Here is a 23,648-nt window from a genome sequence, read left to right on the forward strand (position 1 = left end):
AATATACTAACAACTGTGTACAAACAAGACACACAGTATAAATTTTATTATTATTATTTTTTTTTTAGCAATTCAACTTCCATAGTTCCTTCTTTGGATGTGGGTAGCATTTTCCATCACGAGGCCTCTGGAGATGTCTTAGATCCTTGTATGGCTGGGAAGGGTTAAGTTTATCAATATTAGTCATCACACAACGTGGCTGTTATTGTGTACAATGTTCTCTTGGCTCTGCTCACTTCACTCAGCATCAGACCATACAAGTCTTTCCAGGTTTTTCTGAAGTCAGCCTGTCCATCATTTCTTATAGCACAATAGTATTCCATCATATTCATATACCACAACTTGCTCAGCCATTCCCCAATGGATGGGCATCTCCTCAATTTCCAATTCTTTGCCACCACAAAAAGAGCTGCTATGAATATTTTTGTACATGTGGGTCCTTTTCCCATTTGTATGATCTCTTTGGTATATAGCCCTAGAAGTGCTATTGCTGGGTCAAAGGGTATGCACATTTTTATAGCCCTTTGGGCATAGTTCCAAAATTGCTCTCCAAAATGGTTGGATCATTTCACAATTCCACCAACAATGCATTAGTGTTCCAATTTTCCCACATCTTCTCCAACATTTATCATGTTCCTTACACAGTATAGAATTAATATAATCTTAGGAGCAAGGCTTTAGCATTAAGGGGGACCTAAATAGAATTCTTCCAGAAGGTGGGATTGCAACCAGAAGATCTAGCAGGAGTGGGGAACCTGCAGCCTCAAGGTCAGATGTGGCCCTCCAGGTCCTCAAGTGCAGCCCTTTGACTAAATCCAAACTTCACAGAATAAATCCCCTTAATAAAAGGATTGGTGCCGTAAAACTTGAACTCAGTCAAAAGGTCCCTCCCAAGGACCTAGAAGGCCACATGTAGCCTCGAGGCTGCAGGTTCCCCACCTCTGATCCACTATGCCTGGATTTCCTCTCCTTCTTCTTACAAACTCAAGGATCATTGGAATGGTCTTTCCCCACCAAGATTCCCATCATTTCTACTCCAGCAAACACTTCCTACCTGTTAATGAGCATCAGATCTAGAGTAGAATTTCCCCTTTTTGTTTCCTCTGAGTTTTGCAGCATGATATTATCACCAAAGCAAGTCAAGAAATTATTAGCAGAGAGAGCCAGAGCCAGAGCCAGAGGCAGAGCGAGCTCCAGCAGCTGTCTGGATAACTGAAGTCCTCTCTCTCTACTACATCAAGCCTCTGTGCTAGGCTCGTGATTTCTTTCCCAAACTCTTCATTTCTTTCCTCTTTCTGTCCCAGTGGTCTATAGTGTGTGGTCCACAAAGACTGTGGGTCAGGGATTGAATTTATAGGGGAGGAGGAGTGACCTGGACATCCACAGATGATAACAACCTGGATCTGGATAGGATGGAGTAAGCCACAGAGGAAGAGTAGTGGTTGATGAGTAATAATGGCGGAGAGAGGGTCTGAAAGTGCCAGTTACGAGCAAAGAGTGTCCCAGCTCCTTCTCCTAGTCTTGGGTGTCCAGGGGTGTGAAAGGAGCAGCCAGCCTCGGAGAAGATGCCAAGAGATGTGATAGCTTCAGGAGAAAACCAGGTTTCAGGGAGAAAGGAATGTAAGGTAGAGAGAAAGGATGAAGGAGACTTAGTTAACAATAGAGGAGGGTTCCTTCTTTCCGGTGGTGGAGGGTCCTATGATTTAGAATATTCCCTTTCTCTCTATCTCTCTTTGTCTCTGTTTCTCTGTCTCTGTGTCTTTGTCTCTTTGTCTCTGTCCGTCTCTGTCTCTGTCTCTCTCTTCAGAAGGGATTGCTTAATAGGTAGGAGAGGGAGGAGGAATATACTTGAAAATGAAGGGGATGTAGGAAGATAGAGCAATAGGCATGGAGTCAGGAAGACCTGAGATCAAATTTGAACTCGAATACTTAATCACTATGTGATCTTGGGTAAGTCACTTAATCTCTCTCTGCCGTAGTATCCTCATCTGCAAAATGGGGATAATAATAGCGCCTACCTCCTAGGGTTGTTGTAAAGATAAAATAGGATAATATCTGTACTTTGCAGTTTGCAAACCTTAAATCACTATACAAATGCAAACTATTATTAGCAATAAAATTTTTAAATAAAAAAAAAATTAGGAAGGGGGTTCCAGAAAGTAGAGGAAGATAGGGCCTGAGTAAGTCTAGAGGTGAGATTAACAGTGGAGGAGGTGTGAGCACCACTATTACCGCTGATTTCTCCATTGATACCAGGGAGAAGAAACATGCCTATCCATGTGGGCCCATGTAGCAAAGCCCCCACGCCCATGTTTGCCTCTAAGTCCTGAGATTCCAAGACTCCATGAAGTAAGCAAAGACTTAGATACTCTCTCAGATAAGGTCAACAGTAACTAGCCAGGCATTCTTCTGGAAACTGGGGGAATACAAACACAAAAATGAACCAATTCCTGCCCTCAAGGAACTTACATTCTACTGGGACAGACGATATTTAAATATGCTTCTTTCCCCCACAGACTTCCTTAGACACAGACATGCTATTCAGCCAGGAGAAAAGGCTGAGGCAACATGGATCTTTGCCTTCTAATTTCTGAAGGGCCGTCTTGAGGAGAGAAAAGCACTTTGTAAACCTTTTTCATTAAAAAATTTTTTTTTAATTAAGTGTCTACTATGTGCCAGGCACCATGCTAAGTGCTGGGCATACAAAAAGAGGTAACAGATAGTCCCTGCCCTCAAAGAGTTTACAATCTGATGGGGAGACAATATGCAAATATATTCCAAAGCAAGTCATGTACAGGATAAATGGGATGTAATTAAAAGAGGGAAAACACTGGATTTAAGAGGGGTTAGGGAAGGCTTCCTATAGATGGTGGGATTTCAGTTGGGACTTAAAGGAAGGAACAAAGTACCATAGAAGTGGGTTGTCAGTGTTACAGCCCCAGGAGTCAACACTAGGACCATTCGGTGGGAGCTATGGAGAGACACATGTAAGCTCAATATAAGGAGAGATCCCTAATAATTACAGTTGTCCAAAAGTAGACTTTTAAAGTAGTGAGTCTCCTGTTACTAGAGCTCTTTTTAAGTAGCAGCAGAGTGAACCATTTGCTAGGGATTGTAGAGGAGATTCCTGCTTAGGAATAAGTTGGCATTAGGGGGAGCTAGCTGGCACAGTGGATAGAGCACCAGCCCTGCAGTCAGGAGGACCTGAGTTCAAATCCAGCCGCAGACACTTACTAGCTGTGTGACCCTGGGCAAGTCACTTAACCCCAAATGCCTCAAAAAAAAAAAAAAAGGGAATAGTTTGGCATGAATGAATCCTGAGGTCTCCTCTAACTTTGAGAATCTGTGAATCTTCAGACGTGCTTCCTACTTCACTCATACTCATAAAACACACTAATAGAAACTCCCAAACCCTATTGGGGGGATGTCACCTCCTACCTTTTCTTCCCCTCTCTCTCCCCATGTACCTCTCTCTGCCTTCTCCATTTTCTTCCTCTCTCCTATGCCTCCCTTCCTCACTCCTTTCTCTCTCTCTTCCCCCTCCAGAACAGCCTCTGTTTCCTTCCTCCCTCCCCCTTTTATAGACAGAATAGTGCAATGAAAAGACCACTTCTGACATTGCCTCTGATAAGGACTACCTGTCTAACCTTGGTCAATCGAGGTCACCTCCCTGTGCCTCAGTTTCCTCACATGTAAAATAAGGAGTTTGGGCTAGATGACCGCTGATTTCCCTTCCAGCCTCTTGATCTCTGAGTCTATGATTTCTTTTTCCCTCCTCCACCATCTTTTTTCCGGGACCTCAACACTGTCATTTGGTTTCAGTGGCTTAGCTCTTTCTCACTCCCCCCTGTTCCCTCTCTAGGATCCAGTCTGGGTGGCTGGGGGATGATGGCACAGTCAGAAGAATGGAGAGACCCAGCCCCTGGCCAGAGAGTCCAAGAATCGCCCAGGGAAGCTCTGAGAAGCGAGCCTCAGCAGCTGTTGGTGATGGAACCTGGGCTCTGATTACCCGGTGGTATCCGCCTTAGCCACAGGGTAGCCAGCAGGGGGCAGCCTCATCGCGCTTTTGAACCTCCCATCCAGTCACTTTGTCCAGTCGGGGTCTCAGGACTGAAGCAGCCTTGACTCTGTCTCATCTACTGTGTACGTGGCGTAAACGACACAGTCCCCACCCATAAGGAACTTACTATCTATGGTAGACAAGTAAAATGCAAGCTTGGATGTGATGGGAGAGATCTAGGCAAAGGATTCTGGGAAAATTTGAGACTACACAGATTCCAATCAGGAAAGCTGGGGATAGGGGTAGGGGAGGGAATCAAGGAAGGCTACATGAAGGAGGTGACCCACAAGCCTGAAAGGCTGAGATGAAGAAAGACATTCCAGGAATGGGAGAAGTCCTTTGTCACTACATATTCCATTTTGGTTAGACCCAAAGTGCTTCATATGAAATAAAGGGAAATAAGTCCAGACTAGAAGATAGGAGCACACTGTGGAGGGTCTTCAATCCCAGGCACTTGGATTCAAAAAAAAGTCAAGTTCAAGGTGAGGAAAATGTACTTAGCAGCTTGTCTGAAAAAGATCTGGGGTTTTTAGGGGACCACCAGCTCAAAAGAAGACAATTGTAATGTGACAACCAAGACGGGTAATGTGATCTTGAGTGTTCAAGGTAGGGAAGTGAATATCCCATTACAATCTACCTGCCTTGGTCAGATCACCTCCAGAATACTGTGTTCAGTTCTGAGCAATGCATTCTAGGAAGGACATTGGTATCCAGAAAAGGGCAATCAGAATAGTGAAGGGCCTTGAGGTCAAACTATGAATATTGGTATGAAGCATTGAAGAAGCAGTATGTTTAGCCTGGAGAAGAGAAGACTGGGGGAGGGGGGCTTGGGGAAAGGAGTGTGACAACCATTGAAGGATAGTCAAAGGAGAGGGATTATGACCATGCTTGATCCCAGAGGGCAGAACCAAGAGCAGGTGGAGAGAAGAAAATTGAGGCACTATCCAAAAGTGGAACTGCTTCAGGAGCATTGGCTTCCTCTCACTGGTGACATTCAACCTTAGAGGGTTTATCACAGAAGGGACTCTCATTTAAGTATGGATTGGAGAAGATGGCCGGCCTCTGAGGTCTCTTAAATTTATTTTTTATTTATTTTTTATTTTTGCTTTTTGGGGGGGCAATTGGGGTTAAGTAACCCAGGGTTACACAGCTAGTTAAGTGTCAAGTGTCTGAGGCCAGATTTGAAGTCCCTTTAAATTCTAAAATTCTCTGATTCTGTGAAGGATTTTTTATTTTACCCTACAGGAAATAGGGAACCACGTGAGTAGGGGAGTGACAAGGGGCGGATCTGCTCCTTAGATTATTTTTTAATTAAAATTTTTTAAAATAGTATTTTATTTTTTTCCAATTACATGTAAAGACAATTTTTAACATTTATTTTTTTAAAATTTGAGTTCCAATTTTTCCTCCTTTCCTCCCTCCCCTCCCCTCTCCCTAAAACAGTAAGCAATTTGATATAGGTTATATATGTACAATCATGTAAAACATATTTCCATATTAGTCATGTTGTGAAAGAAGAAACTGACTAGAAGGAAAAAAATGTGAAAAAAATAAAGAAAGTGAAAATAATATACTTCAATCTGCATTGACCCCATCAGTTCTTTCTCTGGATGAGGACAGTATTTTCCATCATGAGTCCTTTGGAATTGTCTTGGATCATTGTATGGCTGAGAAAAGCTAAGTTAGTATTCATAGTTGACCATCACGCAATGTTGCTGTTACTGTGCACAATGTCCTCCTGGTTCTTGCTCATCTCAGTTTGCATCAGTTCACATAAGTCTTTCCAAGTTTTTCTGAAATCCGCCTGTTCATCATTTCTTATAGCTCAATAGTATTCCACTAAATTCACATACTACAAGTCGTTCAGCCATTTCCCAATGGATGGACATCCCTTCAATTTCCAACTTTTTGCCCACACAAAAAGAGCTGCTATAAATATTTTTATACATGCTGGTCCTTTTCCCTTTTTTATGATCTCTTGGGATACAGACCTAGTACTGGTATTGCTGGGTCAAAGGGTATACACAGTTTGATTGCCCTTTGGGCATAGCCTTAGGAAGATTATTTTGACAACTTTGTGGAAAATGGACCATGCAGGAGAAAAGCTACAGGCAGAAAAAAACAGTCAGAAGGCCATTGCTGTTGTCCAAGTGCATGGTGATGAAGACCTGAACCAGGGCAATGTAGAGAAGATGGTGAATGAGAGATAAAATTGTTGGCATTTGGAAGTTGATGACAGAGGGAAGAAGCAAAGAGGATTGGGAGGACTGGGAGGACTTGTGTTCAACAGAAATGAGAATATTTGGAGGGGGGGAGAATTTGAGGAGAGAGATGATGAGTTCTAATTGAGCCATATTGAGGTCAAAATGCCTGAAGGACCACTGGAGTGGAAATGTCTATCTGGAAGTTGACATTATTGGTCTAGAGCAAAGGGTGTCAAACTTATCTGGCCTATCACCCCCTTTAAAAATTACTCAGGGGCAGCTAGGTGGCACAGTGGATAGAGCACTGGCCCTGGATTCAGGAGGACCTGAGCTCAAATCCGGCCTCAGACATATAACACTTACTAGCTATGTGACTCTAGGCAAGTCACTTAACCCCATTGCCTAGGCAAAAAAAACAAAGACAAAAACAAAAAAATTACTCAGCATCCCCCTTGGAAATCGACTTTCTTTAACCCTTTAATGTTTTTTTTTAATTTGCATCATTTCAAAAAATTTATATATTTTTTCAAATGACTCATCTTAAATTTAACAATTTATTGTAAATTTGTGGGTTTTTTCCTGTATAGAAATTTTGATGATGCAATATTGCATCATGTAACTGTATAGTATCATATTTTTTTTTAAGCGAGGCAACTGGGGTTAAGTGACTTGCCCAGGGTCACACAGCTAGTAACAAGTGTTGACAAGTGTTTGGTCTGAGCCGGATTTGAACTCAGGTCCTCCTGACTTCAGGGCCGGTGCTCTATTCACTGCGCCACCTAGCTGCCCTGTATAGTATCATATTGCAAACAAATCATCATATGCATATATTCCTGCTGATGCATGTTGGAAATCCTGACGGTGTGCAACCTGCTTGCCTGCCAACACTTGCTTGTTAAGACCTATTGGTGGACTTGACCCTTGATCTTATATAATTTGCATTTACGTGTTTATTTGGAAAATAATGTAATCACTACAGCTTTAACTCTGTTACACAACAGATGAAACATGTACAAATGATTTTTCAAAATTTTCTTCTCTTGTCTTCTTTCCTTATGCTTCCACTACCCCCTTATTTTTAATTTAATGCCCCCCAATTTTACCTGAGGTCACTACTGTCCCCTTGGATCGTTCTAGCGCCCCCTAGGGGGCGGTATCACCCACTTTGGGAACCTCTGGTCTAGAGAGAGAGATTTGAGCTGGGTAGAACAATCTAGGAGTCATTTGAGTAGAGGTGATATTTGAACGTGGAAGCTGATGGAATCACTAAGGGAGGAAGTATAGAGAGAAAAGAAATTTGGGAGATATCAATGATGATGGTGGTGGTGGTGGTGGTGGTGATGGTGATGATATTTATATAATGCTTTAAGGTTTGCAAAGCACTTAAATATTTTATTTCACTTGATTCTCACAACAACCCTGGGAGGTAGGTGCAGTTATCCCTCTTTTATGGATTGAGGCTGCTTCCCAAAGGCACAGGATGAAGAAGACAGAGACGAGTGAATAAGCATTTATTGAACACATACTATGGGCCAGGCACTGAGCTAAGCATTTTGCAAATATAATCTCACTGAATCCTTACAGCAGCCCTGCAGGGTAGGTGCTATTATTATCTCCAAATTGTTGTTGTTGTTGAATCCTGTCCAACTCTTCATGACCTCATTTGGCAGAGATACTGGAGTGGCTTGCCGTTTTCCTCCTCCAGCTCAATTTACAGAAGAGGAAACTGAGGCAAATAGGGTAAAGTGGCTTGCCCTGGGTCACACGGCTAGTATCTGAGGTCTTCCTGACTCCAGGCCCAGCATTTTATCCATGGAACCACCTAGCTGCCTCGAAGGTGAATACTCCCACCTCCCTGTAGTAGTCAGGGAGGTTTCTCTTCTTTGAAACCAAACCTATGCCTAAAGGGTCACATAAAATTATAGGAGACTGAAAAGGAACTGTCAGATAAATGGGAGGTGAACCAGCATAGAAAAGTATCACAGAAGCCAAGGGAGAACAGAATTATCCTCTGAGAAAGGGATCGTCAAAAGTCAAAAGAGGATGCAGATCAAGGAAGAGAACATTGATTCAACAACTTAGAGATCTTAGGATTTAGGGATATTGGGGGTCACCTAGGGCAACTCCATCATTTTAAGAGAAGGACACAAAAGCTAAATGACTTGACTAAGGTCACATAGGTAATCAATCGCAGACAGAGGCAGGATTCAAAGCCAGGCTCAAATAAATCCAGCACTATTTGAGCTGAAGAGCAAGCCTGCCTCCCCAGATCACCAACAACCTTTGAGAGCAGCTTCAGTAGAAGAATGGGGTCAGAAGCCAGATTGCAAGGGGTTGAAGACTGAGTGGGTGGAAAGGAAGTACAGGCAGCAATTGTTGACTTCTTTCTAGGAGTTCAGAAGTGATAAGAAGAGATACAAGAGTGGGGTCTGAGGAAGTGGTGGGGTCAAGAGAAGGCTTTTTATGGATGGGGAACTAAGTATGTTTGCAAACAGCTGAAAGGCACTGGTTAGACGCATAGAGATTGAAAATGAGAAAGCAAGCTGAGTATGGTGGCCCAAGCCTACAATCCCTGCTACGGGGAGGAGAATCTGGTGGGTGGCTTGAGCTCAGGAATCTTCAGCTGTGGTAGGACTAAAGCTAAATGGGTGTCTGCACTAAGTCTGGCACCAATATGGTGAGCCCCTGGAAGCATAGGGCCCTCTGGCTACCTAATGAGAAGCAAAGCAGCCCAGATGGGAAACAGAAAAGGTCCAAGCTCTCTGGGAATTAGGCTTGTGAGTGGCTGGTGCACTTGCAGCCTGGGCAAGATAGGGAGACCCAATCTCAAAAAATAAAGGAGAAAGAAAAAGAAAATGCAAGAAAAATGATAGTGAAAGAATGATCAATGGGGCTAGCTTTCTAAGTAGAATAAAAAAGATGGGATCAATGTCACAAGTGAAGTGAGCCTGGACAAGAAAGGCTATGGTAGCCTCTGAGACTGGAGTAAAGGAGATGGTGAAGATGGAGAGAGATTTCAAGGTACAGTAGGGAAGATGAGAGAACTTGGATAGACCTGGGAGTCTGGAATACCTGAGCTCAAATTTGGCCTCGGATACTTAACAGCTATGTAAATCACATAACCGCTGCCTGCTTCAGTTTCCTCATCTGTAAAATGGGGATAATAATAGCACCTACCTCGCAGGGTTGTTGTGAAGATAAAATGAGATGATATTTGTAAAGCAGTTAGCACAGTTCTTTGGCACACAGTTGGCACTTAATAAATGCTTGTTAAAAATTTTTAAATATACATCATCATTTTAGTAAGGTAGAAAGTAAGAACATCTGCTGAGAGAATTGGGGTGTGGATAGAGCTGAAGCCTTGAAGAGAGAGAATCAAGTTTGGGATAGCCCCAAGGGGGATTGGTTTATTGTTGTTCAGTCATGTCTGACTCTTCATGACCATGTGCACCACTCCGTCTATGGGGTTTTCTTGGCAAAGATACTGGAGTGGTTTGCCATTTCCTTCTCCAGCTCATTTTACAGATGAGGAAACTGAGGCAAAGAGGGTTTAGTGACTTTCCCAGGCTCACACAATAAGTGTCTAAGGCTGAATTTGAGCTCAGGTCTTTGAGGTCCAGAACTCTAGCCACTGAGCCACCTAGCTGTCTCGTAGGATCATAGAACATTAGGGCTAGAAGGGACTTAGAACACAGAATATTAGAATGTAAAATGTTAGAGTTGGACAGGACCTTACTGCATAGAATGTTGGAACTATAAGGGACTTTAAAGTTCATTTAGTCTACCATCTTTTAAGGATGAGGAAATTGAGAATGTCCCAAGGTCACAAAGTGGATTAGTGGTAGAACATGAATTAGAACCCAGATGACCTGAGCCCCAGTCTATGACTACTATATGATTGTATCTCAGGACTCCTCTGAAAATGACGTCTGATCAAGGTTTATTGTGGGTCAATATCCATTAAAAAAAAAACCCACAGCCCATGAACCCCGGCCAATGTTTCTTTTGCCAGACCGTCCAGAGGGTACACAAGTTTAAAGCAAATGACATTATATTAAATGGCCTACCAAAATAAATGCAAGTACCACACTGCCCCTCCCTCCTCATTTTCTGGGATCAATGATCAGAAGTCATTATGGTAGGATAAAAGGATGATAGCTCCATGCTGTATGTTGTTGCCCTCCTCTCACTTCCTGTCTTCCTTCCTCTGCCTTCTGAGAGAGGAGAAGGAGAGTGGCTGGTTTGACTTGAGAACACACAAAGTCTCAGGGACCAGAAGGGCCTGAAGCAACTGGAGTCTGGCAGCTATTTTGACTATGACATGCCTGCAGGAGACAACCAGGGCAAGTCAGTCTAGCCTAAAGAGGTTCTAGTCCTAGAACACAGACTATGCCTAGGAACCACAAGGAAAAAACCATCCAGAATTGCTGAGTCTGTGGATAAGTGTTAGGAATCCTGTTTGGCTGGTGAGATAAAACAAGCCTATCTCAGGCTGGTCTGGTAGTTCAGGCTTGAGATTGGAACAAAATGAGACACTCAGAATCCATTATTTCTCCAATCTTTCCCTATGCATTATGACCCCTAACCTTGTTCTTTGTCTTCACTGTGATCTCCATTCCCTCCTTCCCCCTTATTCTTTCCTAGGCCGTCACCCCTGCGCTAGCTACATTTTCCTTCCTTCCCTATCTTGACATCTTGGTCAACTCTACATTATTCTTTACTCTTGAATCTCCTGACCCTTTATCCTATTCCTTATGGTACTTTACCAAACTCTAGCTCTGGGTTACTCCCACTATCCATCTCCTTTACTCCTATTCACTCACTAGTGAATGGAGCTAGAGGAAATCTCAAGTCCACTGCAAATTTATTATCCAATGGCAGCTGGGTCCTAACTGAGAAAGGCAAGCACTGTATTTTTTCCTGATCAATTTGCTATCCCACTCTCTACAGAGGCTATTCCAACCCTTCCTTCTGGTCTCACGTCGAGTCTCCCATGACACACCTTCTCCTACCCTTTTGTCCAAAGACCTCATTCTATACTTCATTGAAATAAATGAGGCCATTGGCAGAGAACTTCTCCTTCTCCTCCTCTTCATCTCACATTATTCGACATCTTCTTCCTGATTTTTCCTCTCTTTCATTGGTTTTGAATGACTAGATCATCTGTTTCCTTGCCAACAAACCTTGGACATCAGCAGTTCTCAAAGTGTGGTTTGGGGACCCCTGAGGATCCCCAAAACCCTTTCAGAGGGTTCAACTCTAACAATTAACAAAAGAAGCTTCACTTAGCCATAGAATTAAAAGGATATTCATCAGGGATACAACACTGGCATAAGTAGACACAGCCCCCTTGACTCCATCCAGAAATGAATGACTGGTCAGCAGTTCAGGGCATAGTGATTCACGCAGCTGTGGGACATTCACCAAATCTAAGCGGCCCTAATTCCTCATGGGATGAAGATTTCTTTACATTTTAGGGAAAAACCAGCCTAGCGGCCCCGGTAGATACTATTCCTACCATACCTAGAAAGCTAGAGGAAACGTCTTTGCTTATGTTTAGTTCATGATGCTGAGCCAGGGAGAGTTGTTTTCCCCTCCACACGCTATGAGTGTCCTAAGGTGGGATTCTTCCCTTCTGCACACAAAGAGCCAGAAGGTAAACAGGAGGAGGATTAGGAAATGGTTAGAGACAAATGTCTCCAACAAGAATGTTTCCTTTCCACTTTATTCTTGGGAATAATAATAACAGCTAACATTTATATAATGCCTACTATGTGCCAGGCACTGTGCTAAGTGCTTTCCAATTATTATCTCATTTGAGCCTTACATCAACCCTGGGGGGGAAGTGCTATTATTGTCCCCATTTTACAACTGAGGAAACTGAGGCAAATGGGAGTTAAGTGACTTCCTCAGGGTCACACAGATTTGAACTCAGGTCTTCCTGACTGCCGGCCTGGCACTCTATCTACTGTACCACCTAGCTGCCCTAGGTACAATAAGCCATACAATTACAATATGCTTTGTCTCTGAATCTGTTAACAAACTGGTGAATGCTTGAAAAAATAGAATTCACGACAAACTGGGTCTCCAAACTAGGTATACATAATAGATTTCATATTTTAACACTTTAAGCAATATTCCATAACATTCCCTAGGTTAAATAGGGACCCAGAATCAGCGGAAGGATTAATCATAGCTGTTTTGGCATCATCACTTTGCGGTATATTGGCATTAGGGGGAATAGCCTAGGTATTTACAGGCTGAACACTCTCTGGCGGTCAGTGGAGATTATGGAGCATACAGGACAAGGTCAATCCCTTGTGCATGAGTCAGAGAGTAACTGACAAGGCCTGAGCTGGTAGCTCAAGTAAAGTGCCACCTGGTGGGCAATTCAGATGTTGCATTCAGTTATCTAAAATTCCCTGTTGAATAATTTTTAAAAATTATTATTTACAATTTAATAATAATAATAATAAAACTTGATTATAGAAACTTGGACTATATTAATCACATTTCACTTCAACTACAGAAAATTGAAAATACCTGTAGTTATTATCTACCTGCATTTATCATCATAACCTTGACTCTTACTTTACCTTCAACCTTTACCCTATCTTTTTTATGACTAGTTAACATTTATTTATTTTCAAAAAAATTTAGAACTCATTATTTTTCATTTTTAATATGTTTTTTTAAAATTTCAGTTCTAGACCCTGGGCAAGTCACTTAAACCCAATTGGCTAATAAGAAAAAAAAATTCAGTTCTGACTTCTCTCACTCCCACCGATTGTGAGTGTAATATCAATTACATATGTGAAATCGTGCAAAATATACTTCCAGATTAGCCGTGTTGCAAAAAAAATCAAGAAAATAAAGAAAATTTAAAAATTATGCTTCCATCTGCATTCAGACTCCATCAGTTCTTTCTTTGTGATTGGATAGCATTTTTCATTACAAGTTCTTTAGCATTGTCTTGGGTCATTGTATTGCTGAGAAGAGCTAAGTCATTCACAGTTGATCATTGTACAATATTGCTGTTACTATGTACAGTGTTCTCCTGGTTCTGCTCGTTTCACTTTGCATTAGTTCATATAAGACTTCCCAGGCTTTTCTGTCATTTTTTATAGCACAATAGTATTCCATCACAATCATATATTATGACTTGTTCAGCCCAATTGCCCATTTGATGCTCAATTAATGGACATCCCCTCAATTTCCAATTGTTAGCCACCACAAAAAGAATTGGTATAAATGTTCTCGTACAAATAGGTCATCCCGCTTTTTGGGATTCCTTTGGGATACAGACCTAGAAGTGGTATTGTTGGACTGAAGGGTAATGCACAGTTTTATAGCCTTTGGGGCATAGTTCCAAATTGCTCTCCAGAATGGTTGGGTTAGCTCACAACTCCACCAACAGTGCATTAGTGTTCCTATTTTTCCACATCCCTTCCAGCACTTGCCAATTTTCTTTTTCTGTCATATTAGGCAATCTGATAGGTGTGATGGTACCTCAGAGTTGTTTTAAATTACATTTCTCTGATTGATAGTGATTTAGAACATTTTTTCATATGCCTATAGATAGTTTTGATTTCTTCTTCTGACCACTTATCAATTAGGGAATGACTCATATTCTTATAATTTGACTAGTTCTTTATATAGTTGAGAAATGAGACCTTTATCAGAGAAAGGCTATAAAAAATTTCCCCCTAGTTTTCTGTTTTCCTTCTAATCCTGGCTGCATTGCTTTGGCGTGCAACCCCTTTTTAATCTGATGTAATCAAAATTATCCATTTTACATTCTCTAACACTTTCTCTCTCTCTTGTTTGGTCATAAATTCTTTGCTTATTCGTAGATTTGACCAGCAATTTTTCATGCTACTCCAAATTTGCTTATGATATAACCCTTTATGTCTAAATCATGTACCCATTTTGACTTTATCTTGGTATACAGTGTGAGATGTTGGTCTATGCCTAGTTTCTGACAAACTGCTTTCCAGTTTTCCCAGCAGTCTTTATCAAATAGCAAGTTCTTGTCCCAAAAGCTGGATCTTTGCATTTGTCAAACACTAGATCACTATAGTCATTTACTGCTGTGTAACGTACAGCTAATCTATCTCACTGATCCATCATTCTCTTTCTGATCCAGCACCAGATCGTTCTGATTATTACCAATTTGTAATACAGTTTGAGACCTGGTACTGCTAGGCTACTTTCCTTCACATTTTTTTATTGATTCCCTTGATATTCTTGACCTTTTGTTCTTCCAGATGAATTTTATCATTTTTTTCTAGCTCTATAAAATAATTTTAGTAGTTTAATTGGTATGGCACTGAATAAGTAAATTAATTTAGGTAGCATTGTCATTTTTATTAGTATTAACTTAGCTTACCCATCAGCAATTAATATTTCTCCAGTTGTTTAGATATGATTTGATTTGTGTGAAAAGTGTCTTGTAATTGTGTTCATATAGTTTCTGGGTTTGTCTTGGCAGGTAGACTCCCAAGTATTTTATATTGTCTGTGGTTATTTTAAACCTTACCTTAGCTTTTAGGGGAAAACTAGCCTAACCTAGGGGACCCTGGTAGATACTGCTTTAAAATTTTTTATTTGCTTTGAATTTAAACACCAAAAAATATTTCCATTCTGAAATTAAACATTATACACATAATAGAACACAAAGAGGATTTTATATGAAATCATTACTCTCTATTTCATAACACTTTTGCTTTTCAAAAAGCATATGATAAAAAATGTACAAAAATATAGCAGCTCTTTTTGTGGTGGCAAAATATTGGAAATGGTGGCAAAATATTGGAAATTGAGGGGATGCCCATCGTTTGGGGAATGGCAGAATAAGTTGTGGTATATTAACTTAATGGAATACTATTGTTCTGTAAGTGATGATGAACAGGCAGATTTCAGAAAAACCTGGAAAGACTTGTATGAACTTAGGCAAAGTGAAAAGAGCAGAATCAGGAAAACATTATACACAGTGACACCAACATTGTGTGATGATCAACTATGAATGACTCAGCTCTTCTTAGCAATACAGTGGTCCAAGACAATTACAAAGGACTCATGATGGAAAACACTATCCACATCCAGATAAACAACTGATGGATTCTAAATACAGACTGAAGTATACTTTTTTCACCCACTTAATTTTTTCATGGTTTTTCCCCTTTTGATCTGTTTCTTTTTTCACAACTATGACTAATATGGAAATGAGTTTTACATGATAGCACATATATAACCTACACAGATTGCTTACTATTTTAGGAAGAGGGAAGGGAAGGGAGGGAGGGAGAAAAATTTGGAACTCAAAAACTTGTAAAAATGAATGCTAAAAATTGTCTCTACATATACTTGGGAAAAAAATTAAATACTATTAAAAATAAAAAGCATGGGGGCAGCTAGGTGGCACAGTGGATAGAGCACTGGCCGTGAAGTCAGGAGGACCTGAGTTCAAATCCGGCCTCAGACCAAACACTTGACACTTACTAGCTGTGTGACCCTAGACAAGTCACTTAACCCCAATTGCCTAAAAAAATAAAAGTAAATAAAAATAAAAAGCATATAATAACTTTTACACTTTCCTTTCGAAACTGTCCTGTTTGTCTTATGCTTCCTTCTGAACTTCCTTATGTTTTTTCTCTGAATTTTTAAAAACATTACAATCTCTCTATTTTAAGCAACACTTATTAACTCCTACTCCCTCTACAACTCTCCATTAAAAACTGAGAGAAAGAGAAAAAAACCTGTTAACAAATAAGCAAGGTCAAACAAAAGGAGTCTACACAGCACACATGTTCAAAAATTAATGCTTTTCTCTCAACCTTGAGATCATCCCCTCTCTGACTGGAGGTAGGTAACATCCAGAGGTGTGCTGGAACTATCTTAAATGAACTAGAACTGATTGTTAAATTTTCAGTGTGAACACTTATACCTCAAAAATTGGCAACTGTTATAAATCAGGGCTTGATTTATTGTTTTGTTAATTGTCTATTCATGCATGTGTTCAATCCTCCTTGGTCTTTTTCAGGTAAGAGTGAGGTTCATCTGATGTTAACCCCTCCAAACATTCCTCCACGTATTTTGTGTATTCTTCTTTCCACTGTCTCTTCTCTTTTTCCCCTCAAAACCTTCAGAACAGAACCAATCCACTCTCAAGACCTGTGGGTTTTTTCTGTCTTTTTTAGCACCCTCGATACCTTTTGAAGATAGTAAGGTTCTTAAAGGACACTTGTTTTTTCTCCCACTATTACAATGTTAGCACTTCATCATAATACAGCTCCTTACTTGCTCGACTAAACTAAACTTTCTAGGTTTCTCTGGACTCTTGCGTTTGTATTTTAGTGTTCCTACTCAGCTCTGGTCTTTTCATTAGACATATTAGATAGCCATCTATTCCATTTTTTTCCTTCTTAAATTACATATTAGCTTTGCAGGACTAGTTGTAAACTTGGTTGTAAACTATTTTTTTCAATATTTAAGAAGAGTGTCCAGGTCAGTCATCTCTTTATTTCTTACCAAGCTGCAATATGGACACTTCTATCATGGCCCAGAAAAAAAATCCTGGAAGATCATTCTAGCCCCAGAATCTACACAGTGGAAAGCCCATGAAGGCCATTCCTCTGATTTTTTTAAAAGCCTCCTTCTACAACTTCCATTTAAGAAGGGCACCAAGACCATCTATCTCTTCATTTCTTGCCAGGTTTCAATCCAGAATCCTCCAACATGCTCCCACTTAGACACCTTCTCCCCACCCTCCCTTTCAGTTTCCTTTTCTACATCTTTCTCCATTAGAAAGTAAGCTCCTTGAGGGCAGTGACTATCTTTCTTTTTCTTGTATTTGTATTCCTGGGCACAATGCCTGGCACATTTGTTGTTATTGTTGTTCAGTTGTTTCAGTTGTGTCCAACTCTTCGTGACCCCATTTGGGGTTTTCTTGGCAAAGATAACCAGAGTGGTTGGCCATTTCTGTCTCCAGCTCATTTTATAGATGAGGAAACTGAGGCAAAAAAGGTTAAGTGACTTGCCCAGGGTCACACAGCTAGTAAGTGTCTCAGGCTGGATTTGAACTCAGGAAGAGGAGTCTTCCTGACTCCAGGCCCAGCACTCTATCCACCTCACCTACCTACCTGGTACATAGTAGGTCCTTAATAAATGTTTGTTGAGTAACTGGCTAAGATTGTACTCAAAGATCTCTTCTCATTTAAAGTAGAAACTGTCAAGTCTTGTGTGATATTGACTATATTTTTATAGTATTTTATTTTTCCATGTAAAGACAATTTTTAATATTCATTTAAAATTTTTTTTGAATACCAAATTTTCTCCCCACTTTCCTCTCTTCCCCCTCCCTAAAATGGTAAGCAATTTTACATAGTTGACTATGGTTCTTTAGTACTTGAACTGATTATAGTATTTTTTATTTGGACATAGGAGATTTGTGTTAGGGCTATGAAATTCTTAGGACTTTCCCTTTTATGATTTCTTCAAGAAGTGATTAGTATATTCTTTCTATCTTTACTTTGTCTTCTGGTCTGAATAGATCCAGGCAGTTTTTATTTATCGTTTCTTGAAATATAGTGTCCAGGCTTTTTCTTTTATTATGGTTGTCAGGTAGTCCAGTGATTCTTAAATTATCTCTCTTTGATCAGATCTTGAAATATAGTGTGTAGGTCAGTTGACTTTAATATCATATATATTAGGTTTTCTTCTATTTTTTTCTACCTTTTCATTTTGTTCTAATACTTCTTTCTTTCTCATGTAGTCATTGATTTGTGTTTGGTCTAGACCAGTTTTCAGAAAGTTCATTTCTCCCTTGATTATTTATTTATTTATTTATTTATCTTTAGGCAATTGGGGTCAAGTGACTTGCCTAGGGTCACACAGCTAGTGTCAAATATCTGAGGCCAGATTTGAACTCAGGTCCTCCTGACTCCAGGGCCAGTGCTCTATACATTGTGCCATTTAGCTGCCCCCAGAAAGACCATTTCTTGGGTAAGGTTCTTCACTTTCCCTTCTGAAATATTTATTCTCCTTCTAATTCTTTCCTCCAGAGTCTATTTCATTTACTCTCTTGCTTATCGATAGATATTCATATCTTGTGGAAAATCCACTTTTTCCTTTGATTCTTTGCTTGCAGTTGTTAACAGAGTTAGTTTTTCCTCCTTTGGGGGGAATTGCTGGATTTGAGTAATTTTTTTATATTGGTCGGTATTTTCTTTGATTTATTCATCTCTCCAATTTTGGTTCCTGCACTGAGGCTTTGTGCCAAAGCCAGGCTTAGCCCCCTCAAGGATTTTTCTGGAGTAGGTATATGGGAACTGGGCAATGTGCCTGTCATTCAGACAGCCATCTTGACCAGAAATCCCTATCTTATTGATTAACACTGGGACATGCTGTCTTTCTGTAGGTTCATGTATAAGAACACTTGTTACCCTGAGATGGTATTGGCTAAAATTATAGAGATTTAAAATAGAGATATTATATTATAATAAATTAGATAACATAATATAATAATAATATATGTAATAAAATAGATATAAAATATTATAATAAAATAGATATTTAGGCCAATTAATAGATTGCCAAGCCATAATATGGCCTTGTTGTATTAGGAAAAGAACTCTGAACTTGGAGGCAGAACAACATGGTGTAGTGGAAAGAACAATAGATTTGCAGCTGGAGGTCCTGGGTTCAAATACCTCTTTAAGTTATTACCTACTTGTGTGACCTTGAGTAAATCATTTCCCCTTTCTAGACCTCCTTTTCCCCACCTATAAAATTAAGTACTTGGACTAGATGACCACTAAGATCCCTTCCAGCTCAAAATTGCAGAAGTCCTGGGATCTAGTCTTGGTTCTACCATTTACCACTCCCTGTGAGATCTTGAGTGAGTCACCCCAATTGAACTACTATTGGCTTTAGCTTATCTAGAAAGTGGGACCACCCTACTTTTTGTGGCAGCAAAGAGCTAGAAACAAGGTCGATGCCCATCAAATGGAGAATGGCTAAACAAATTGTGGTACATGAGTGTAATGAAATATTACTCTGCCATAAGAAGCAACAAATGTGAAGAATTTGGAGAAGCACAGAAAGGCTTGAATGAACTGATGCAGACTGAGGGAGGCTGAACCAGAAAAACATCGCGCACCATGTTCACAACAGTAGAAAAGAAAATGGAACACTGTAAACAGAGTGACTAAGCATCACTGGGAAAAAGGAGATGAAAAACATGCCTCCCTGCCTTTTTGGAAGAGGTGGGGGATGCTATATGTACTATCACACGAAATTCATGTGCTGGTTTCTCTTTATTTCTTGTTCTGTTACAAAGAAGGGCTTTCTGGGGGGAGAAAAGAGAAGAGAGGGGGGAGAAGGAGGGAGGGCAAGAAGAAGAAGAAGAAGAAGAAGAAGAAGAAGAAGAAGAAGAAGAGGAGATGTGGAAATAAAGGTGATATAAAAAAGATATAACTACAAATTATCATGCTTTTAAATAGAGATGTCCTTATCATTTCACAGGATTGTTATGAATATAAAAATAGGATCATCATTTTCCCTCTCTGGGCCTCAGTTGCTTCATTTGAAAAGGCTTGCTTTTCCTAATTCACAGGGTGGTGATGAGGGATGTTTCATATTCCTGAGAGCACTTTAGAATTATAATGTGTGAAAGGCACTTTGTAGGCTGTTCAAAACTATAGGAATGTCGACTACCATTATTACTTTAGCATCTCATGTTCCGAGGTTCCTTTCTATTGTGAAATTCGGTGTTCTAACATTTTGTATCCTCAGGTCCCTCCCAGCTCTGACATTGTGAGTTCCAAAGTCCCTCCCAGCTCTAACATTCTGTGTTCTAAGTGCCATCCCAGCTCTGACATTCCATGTTCTAAGAGCACTCCCAGCTCTGACGTCCAGTGTTCTAAGGCCCCTCCCAGCTCTGACATTCTGTGTTCTAAGAGCTCCCAGCTCTGACTTTCACTGTCTTCAGGCTGCTTGCAGAATAGGCATCTCCTTGCAGGTGCCTTTGCAGGCCAGCATTCCAGTGACCAATGCACTTGGGTCTGCCGAAGGATGGCACGTCAGAGGCTCTGCCTTCTCTCTTGCCGCAGCAGCTGCCTCGGGGCTGGGGCTGGGGGAGGAGAAGGGTGGTAATGAAGAAACAACAGGAAATTTGCCTCTTTTATTAGCCCCAGCGAGGCAGCTGCAGGTGAGTAATCTGATCTCTGCGGCGTCCTGTTTTCTCCTCTGCCTCCCTTTCCTCGACACCCACTCACCTGCCGTCAGGGACTGAGGGCGCCTGACCCGTCACAAACTCTCACTCGTACGTGCTCTCTCTCGCTCCCCCACGCCTCCACGCTGCCTGCCCTCAACCCCAGCAGAGACCCAGCTGCCTCAGTTACTAGGAAACAGGGCTGGGCCGGGGCTGGGTTCCGCGATGATGCTAACGCCCACTCACAGCTGGTCTGCCCCCACTACCCGCCGAACCCCAGCTGCTGGAAGAGCTTCCTCTTCTATGTGCCCAACTTGGCCCTTCTACGGCTCTGAGGGTTCCCTGGTCCTGTCTTGTAGCGACTCCTGACATCGTCTTGGAGAAGGTCCCAGCTTAGGTCCAGCCCTCCTATTTAGATGTATGACCCTGGACAAGTCACAGACCTTCCTTCTTGGTTCTCTCGTGTTAAATGAGGATAATAATGCTTTCCCTTCCCAGGGAAGTTGTAAAGCCCGGACGATGAAGTCGTCGGGATGTGAAAGTACCTTTTAAACAGGAGTGATTATTTTTCTGGGAAATCATCCAGCTGAAAGTCAGTTGCGGACCTGACAGAGCACTTGATAATTTATGAAACTGCTTTCCTCGAAGCAGCCTTGTGGGGTAGGTAGGTGCCAGGATTATTTGACAGGTCCCATTTGACAGGTGAGATAAGCAAAGCCCAGAAAAGGGCTGAATCACATCAGAAGTCAGTGTCAGAGAGAAAAATGGACCTTGGTGTCCTGAACCCTAAGTCCAGGGCTCTGCCCGTATCCATCCCCCTCCCCCCACACACACTCCAGGGACAGCCCCACTCCATTTAATCCTCCTCTGCAAAGGCAGCCTCTTCTCTCCTTCCGGGTCCGGACTGTCAGGGAGAGAAGGGGAATCAATTCCTCTTTGTTCTTTCTGTCCATCACCCTCGTCTCCATCCTCCTCTTCCTCCTCCTCCAACTTTTATTAGGCATTTACTGTATGCAAGGCACTATGCCATATCCTGCAAATACATAGAAGGGCAAAACTAGTCCTTGCCCTGAGGGATCTCACTGTCTATTGGGATAAACAACGTGCTGACAACACATATATGTATATGTATACATATAGGCACACACCGCCACATACAAACATAGAAATCATACACATTTATACAGTGTAAATAGGAGGTCATCTCAGAGGAAAGGAATCAGCAATGGGAGTGGGGACGAGTGGAGGGACAGAGACCAGGAAAGGAGTCTTGAAGAAAGTGGGATTTGAGCTGAGGCTTGAAGGAAGAGAGCACGTGGAGGTGAGGGGGAGAAGTATACAGCCTTGACTGTTAACCAGTTGGACAATATCTCAGATCTCCCATCTTTGCCTCCCCGGGCCCGTCCATTCCCACCATTTGTGACTGGTTCGTTCCCGGCCCGGCATCACCCTGCACCATCCACCTTCCGCTCGTTATCCTGCGCCTCTGAGTGCCTCTGGAAGATGTCATGCCGCTCTCTTGACTGGTGTCATCTCAGCCCAGCCCGGCAGGATCCTTTTCTTTTTCCCTGATCTGCCTCAGTCCCACTTGCCAGAGTGGCCAGTCTCACCTTCCTCCCTCCTCGAGCCTCCAACTTCACCCTGCCCAGCTCTCTCCTCTTTAAGGGTCATCTTGGCTTTTGCTATACTGAAAAGATTGAAGCTACCAGAGGATCGTAGATTTAGGGCTGGAAGCAGGAGGGTGCTGCAGCCGGCTCAAACTGTCTGGAATTGATTGTTGAGTTTTCGTTGTGAGCATTCGTGCTTCAGACTGAGGCGAACACTGCAAATCAGGGCGTGATTGATTGTCTAGACTTAAGAAAGTGATGGAGAAAATGCAGATTAAATTTAAGTGTGTGTCATGGACAAATGTTTTTCCTGTTTCAGAGCCTGGTCATTAAACATCTACCAGCACACTGCTAGCTGAAAGGGACCTTAAACGCCATTGAGTTCCTACCATTCATTTTACAGATAAGAAACCGAGGCTCACTGAGGTAAAGTGACTTGGCCAGGGTCACGCAGCTAGTGTCTGAGGTGGGGTGGAACCCAGTGCTAACTCTTTCCCTCCTCTCCAGTCCCCTAGGTTGCTCTCTCTCCTGAGTTCCTTCATCTCCCCCTTCTCTCCCCTTCAAAATTTCTCTACCCATTCTCTTCTCCTTTGCTCCCAGAGTAGACAATGAGGTGGCCCCATCCCCGCCATTCTCTTTAGGGGTCTTTTCTCAATGACAATTCCCACTCTGACACCTTCCATCTCTTACTGGCTGCTTACATTCATGCTCAGTTCTACCCCATTCTTAGAAAACCTTCCCTTGGTCTGGGCCCTGGGCATTCCCTTTACGCCCATCAGCCTCTGTCTCTTCTAAATTGTCACTGCTAAACTCCTAGAAAGAGTGATCCACACTTGCTGTCTCTACTCAGTCCTCAACCCTTTGTTGTCTGGCTTCCGACCCTGCTATTCTTCTGAAACCATCCTCTCCAAGGTTAACAATGGCCTTTTTGTTTTGCTTTTTAATTAGATCTGATGTAGGGACCTCCCAGAGAGAGACTCTTGGTCTCCCAATGCTGATGGGCTCCTTAGAGAGGAGTCTGGGCCACTTCGAGGACCACACAACCAGTAAACGGCTAAGGGGGTGTTTGAACCTAAGTCCTACTGACTCCTGGGCCAACTCTCTCTCTACCATACAAATAGTTGTTGTTTAGTCGTATCTGACTCTTTGTGACCCCTTTCGGGGTTTTCTTGGCAGAGATACTTTGCTGGTTTACCCTTCCCTTCTCCAGTTGATTTTAGGGATGAGGAAACTGTGGCGAACAGGGTGAAGTGACTTGCCCAGGGTCACATAGCTAGTAAGTGTCTGAGGCCAGATTTGAACTCAGATCTTCCTTACGTCAGGCTCACTTCTCTATCTGCTACAGCACCTAGCTACCCCCTCTAACCAATGAGCTCTTTTAAAAACTTTTTTTAAAGTTTTTTTTTTTTAATTAACAACAAATTATTTCCTCTCCCTCCCACTTTCCCCCTGGGGGAAAAAGAGAAGAAAAGCCTTGTAGCAAATATGCCAAAAAAATTCTCATAACTAACGAGTAAAGCTCAGTCCTCATCCTTCTAGGATGCATTTAAGCAACTCTCACTACT

The 23,648-nt window shown here is 41.7% G+C and overlaps 1 protein-coding gene across 1 annotated transcript in view; it reads right to left on the reverse strand.

The window, feature by feature from the left end:
* Window positions 1-20,590, reverse strand: part of LOC114027419 (probable small intestine urate exporter) — a 44,089-nt gene extending 23,499 nt beyond the window's left edge. The window contains exon 1 of the mRNA XM_027841466.1: window positions 20,541-20,590. The gene's annotated coding sequence lies outside the window, so the exon portion shown is untranslated. The remainder of the gene's footprint in view (window positions 1-20,540) is intronic.
* Window positions 20,591-23,648: the final 3,058 nt, after the last annotated feature.

Source organism: Vombatus ursinus, unplaced genomic scaffold (assembly GCF_900497805.2).
Source record: "Vombatus ursinus unplaced genomic scaffold, bare-nosed wombat genome assembly UNPS02014859.1, whole genome shotgun sequence".
Lineage (NCBI taxonomy): Eukaryota > Metazoa > Chordata > Mammalia > Diprotodontia > Vombatidae > Vombatus > Vombatus ursinus.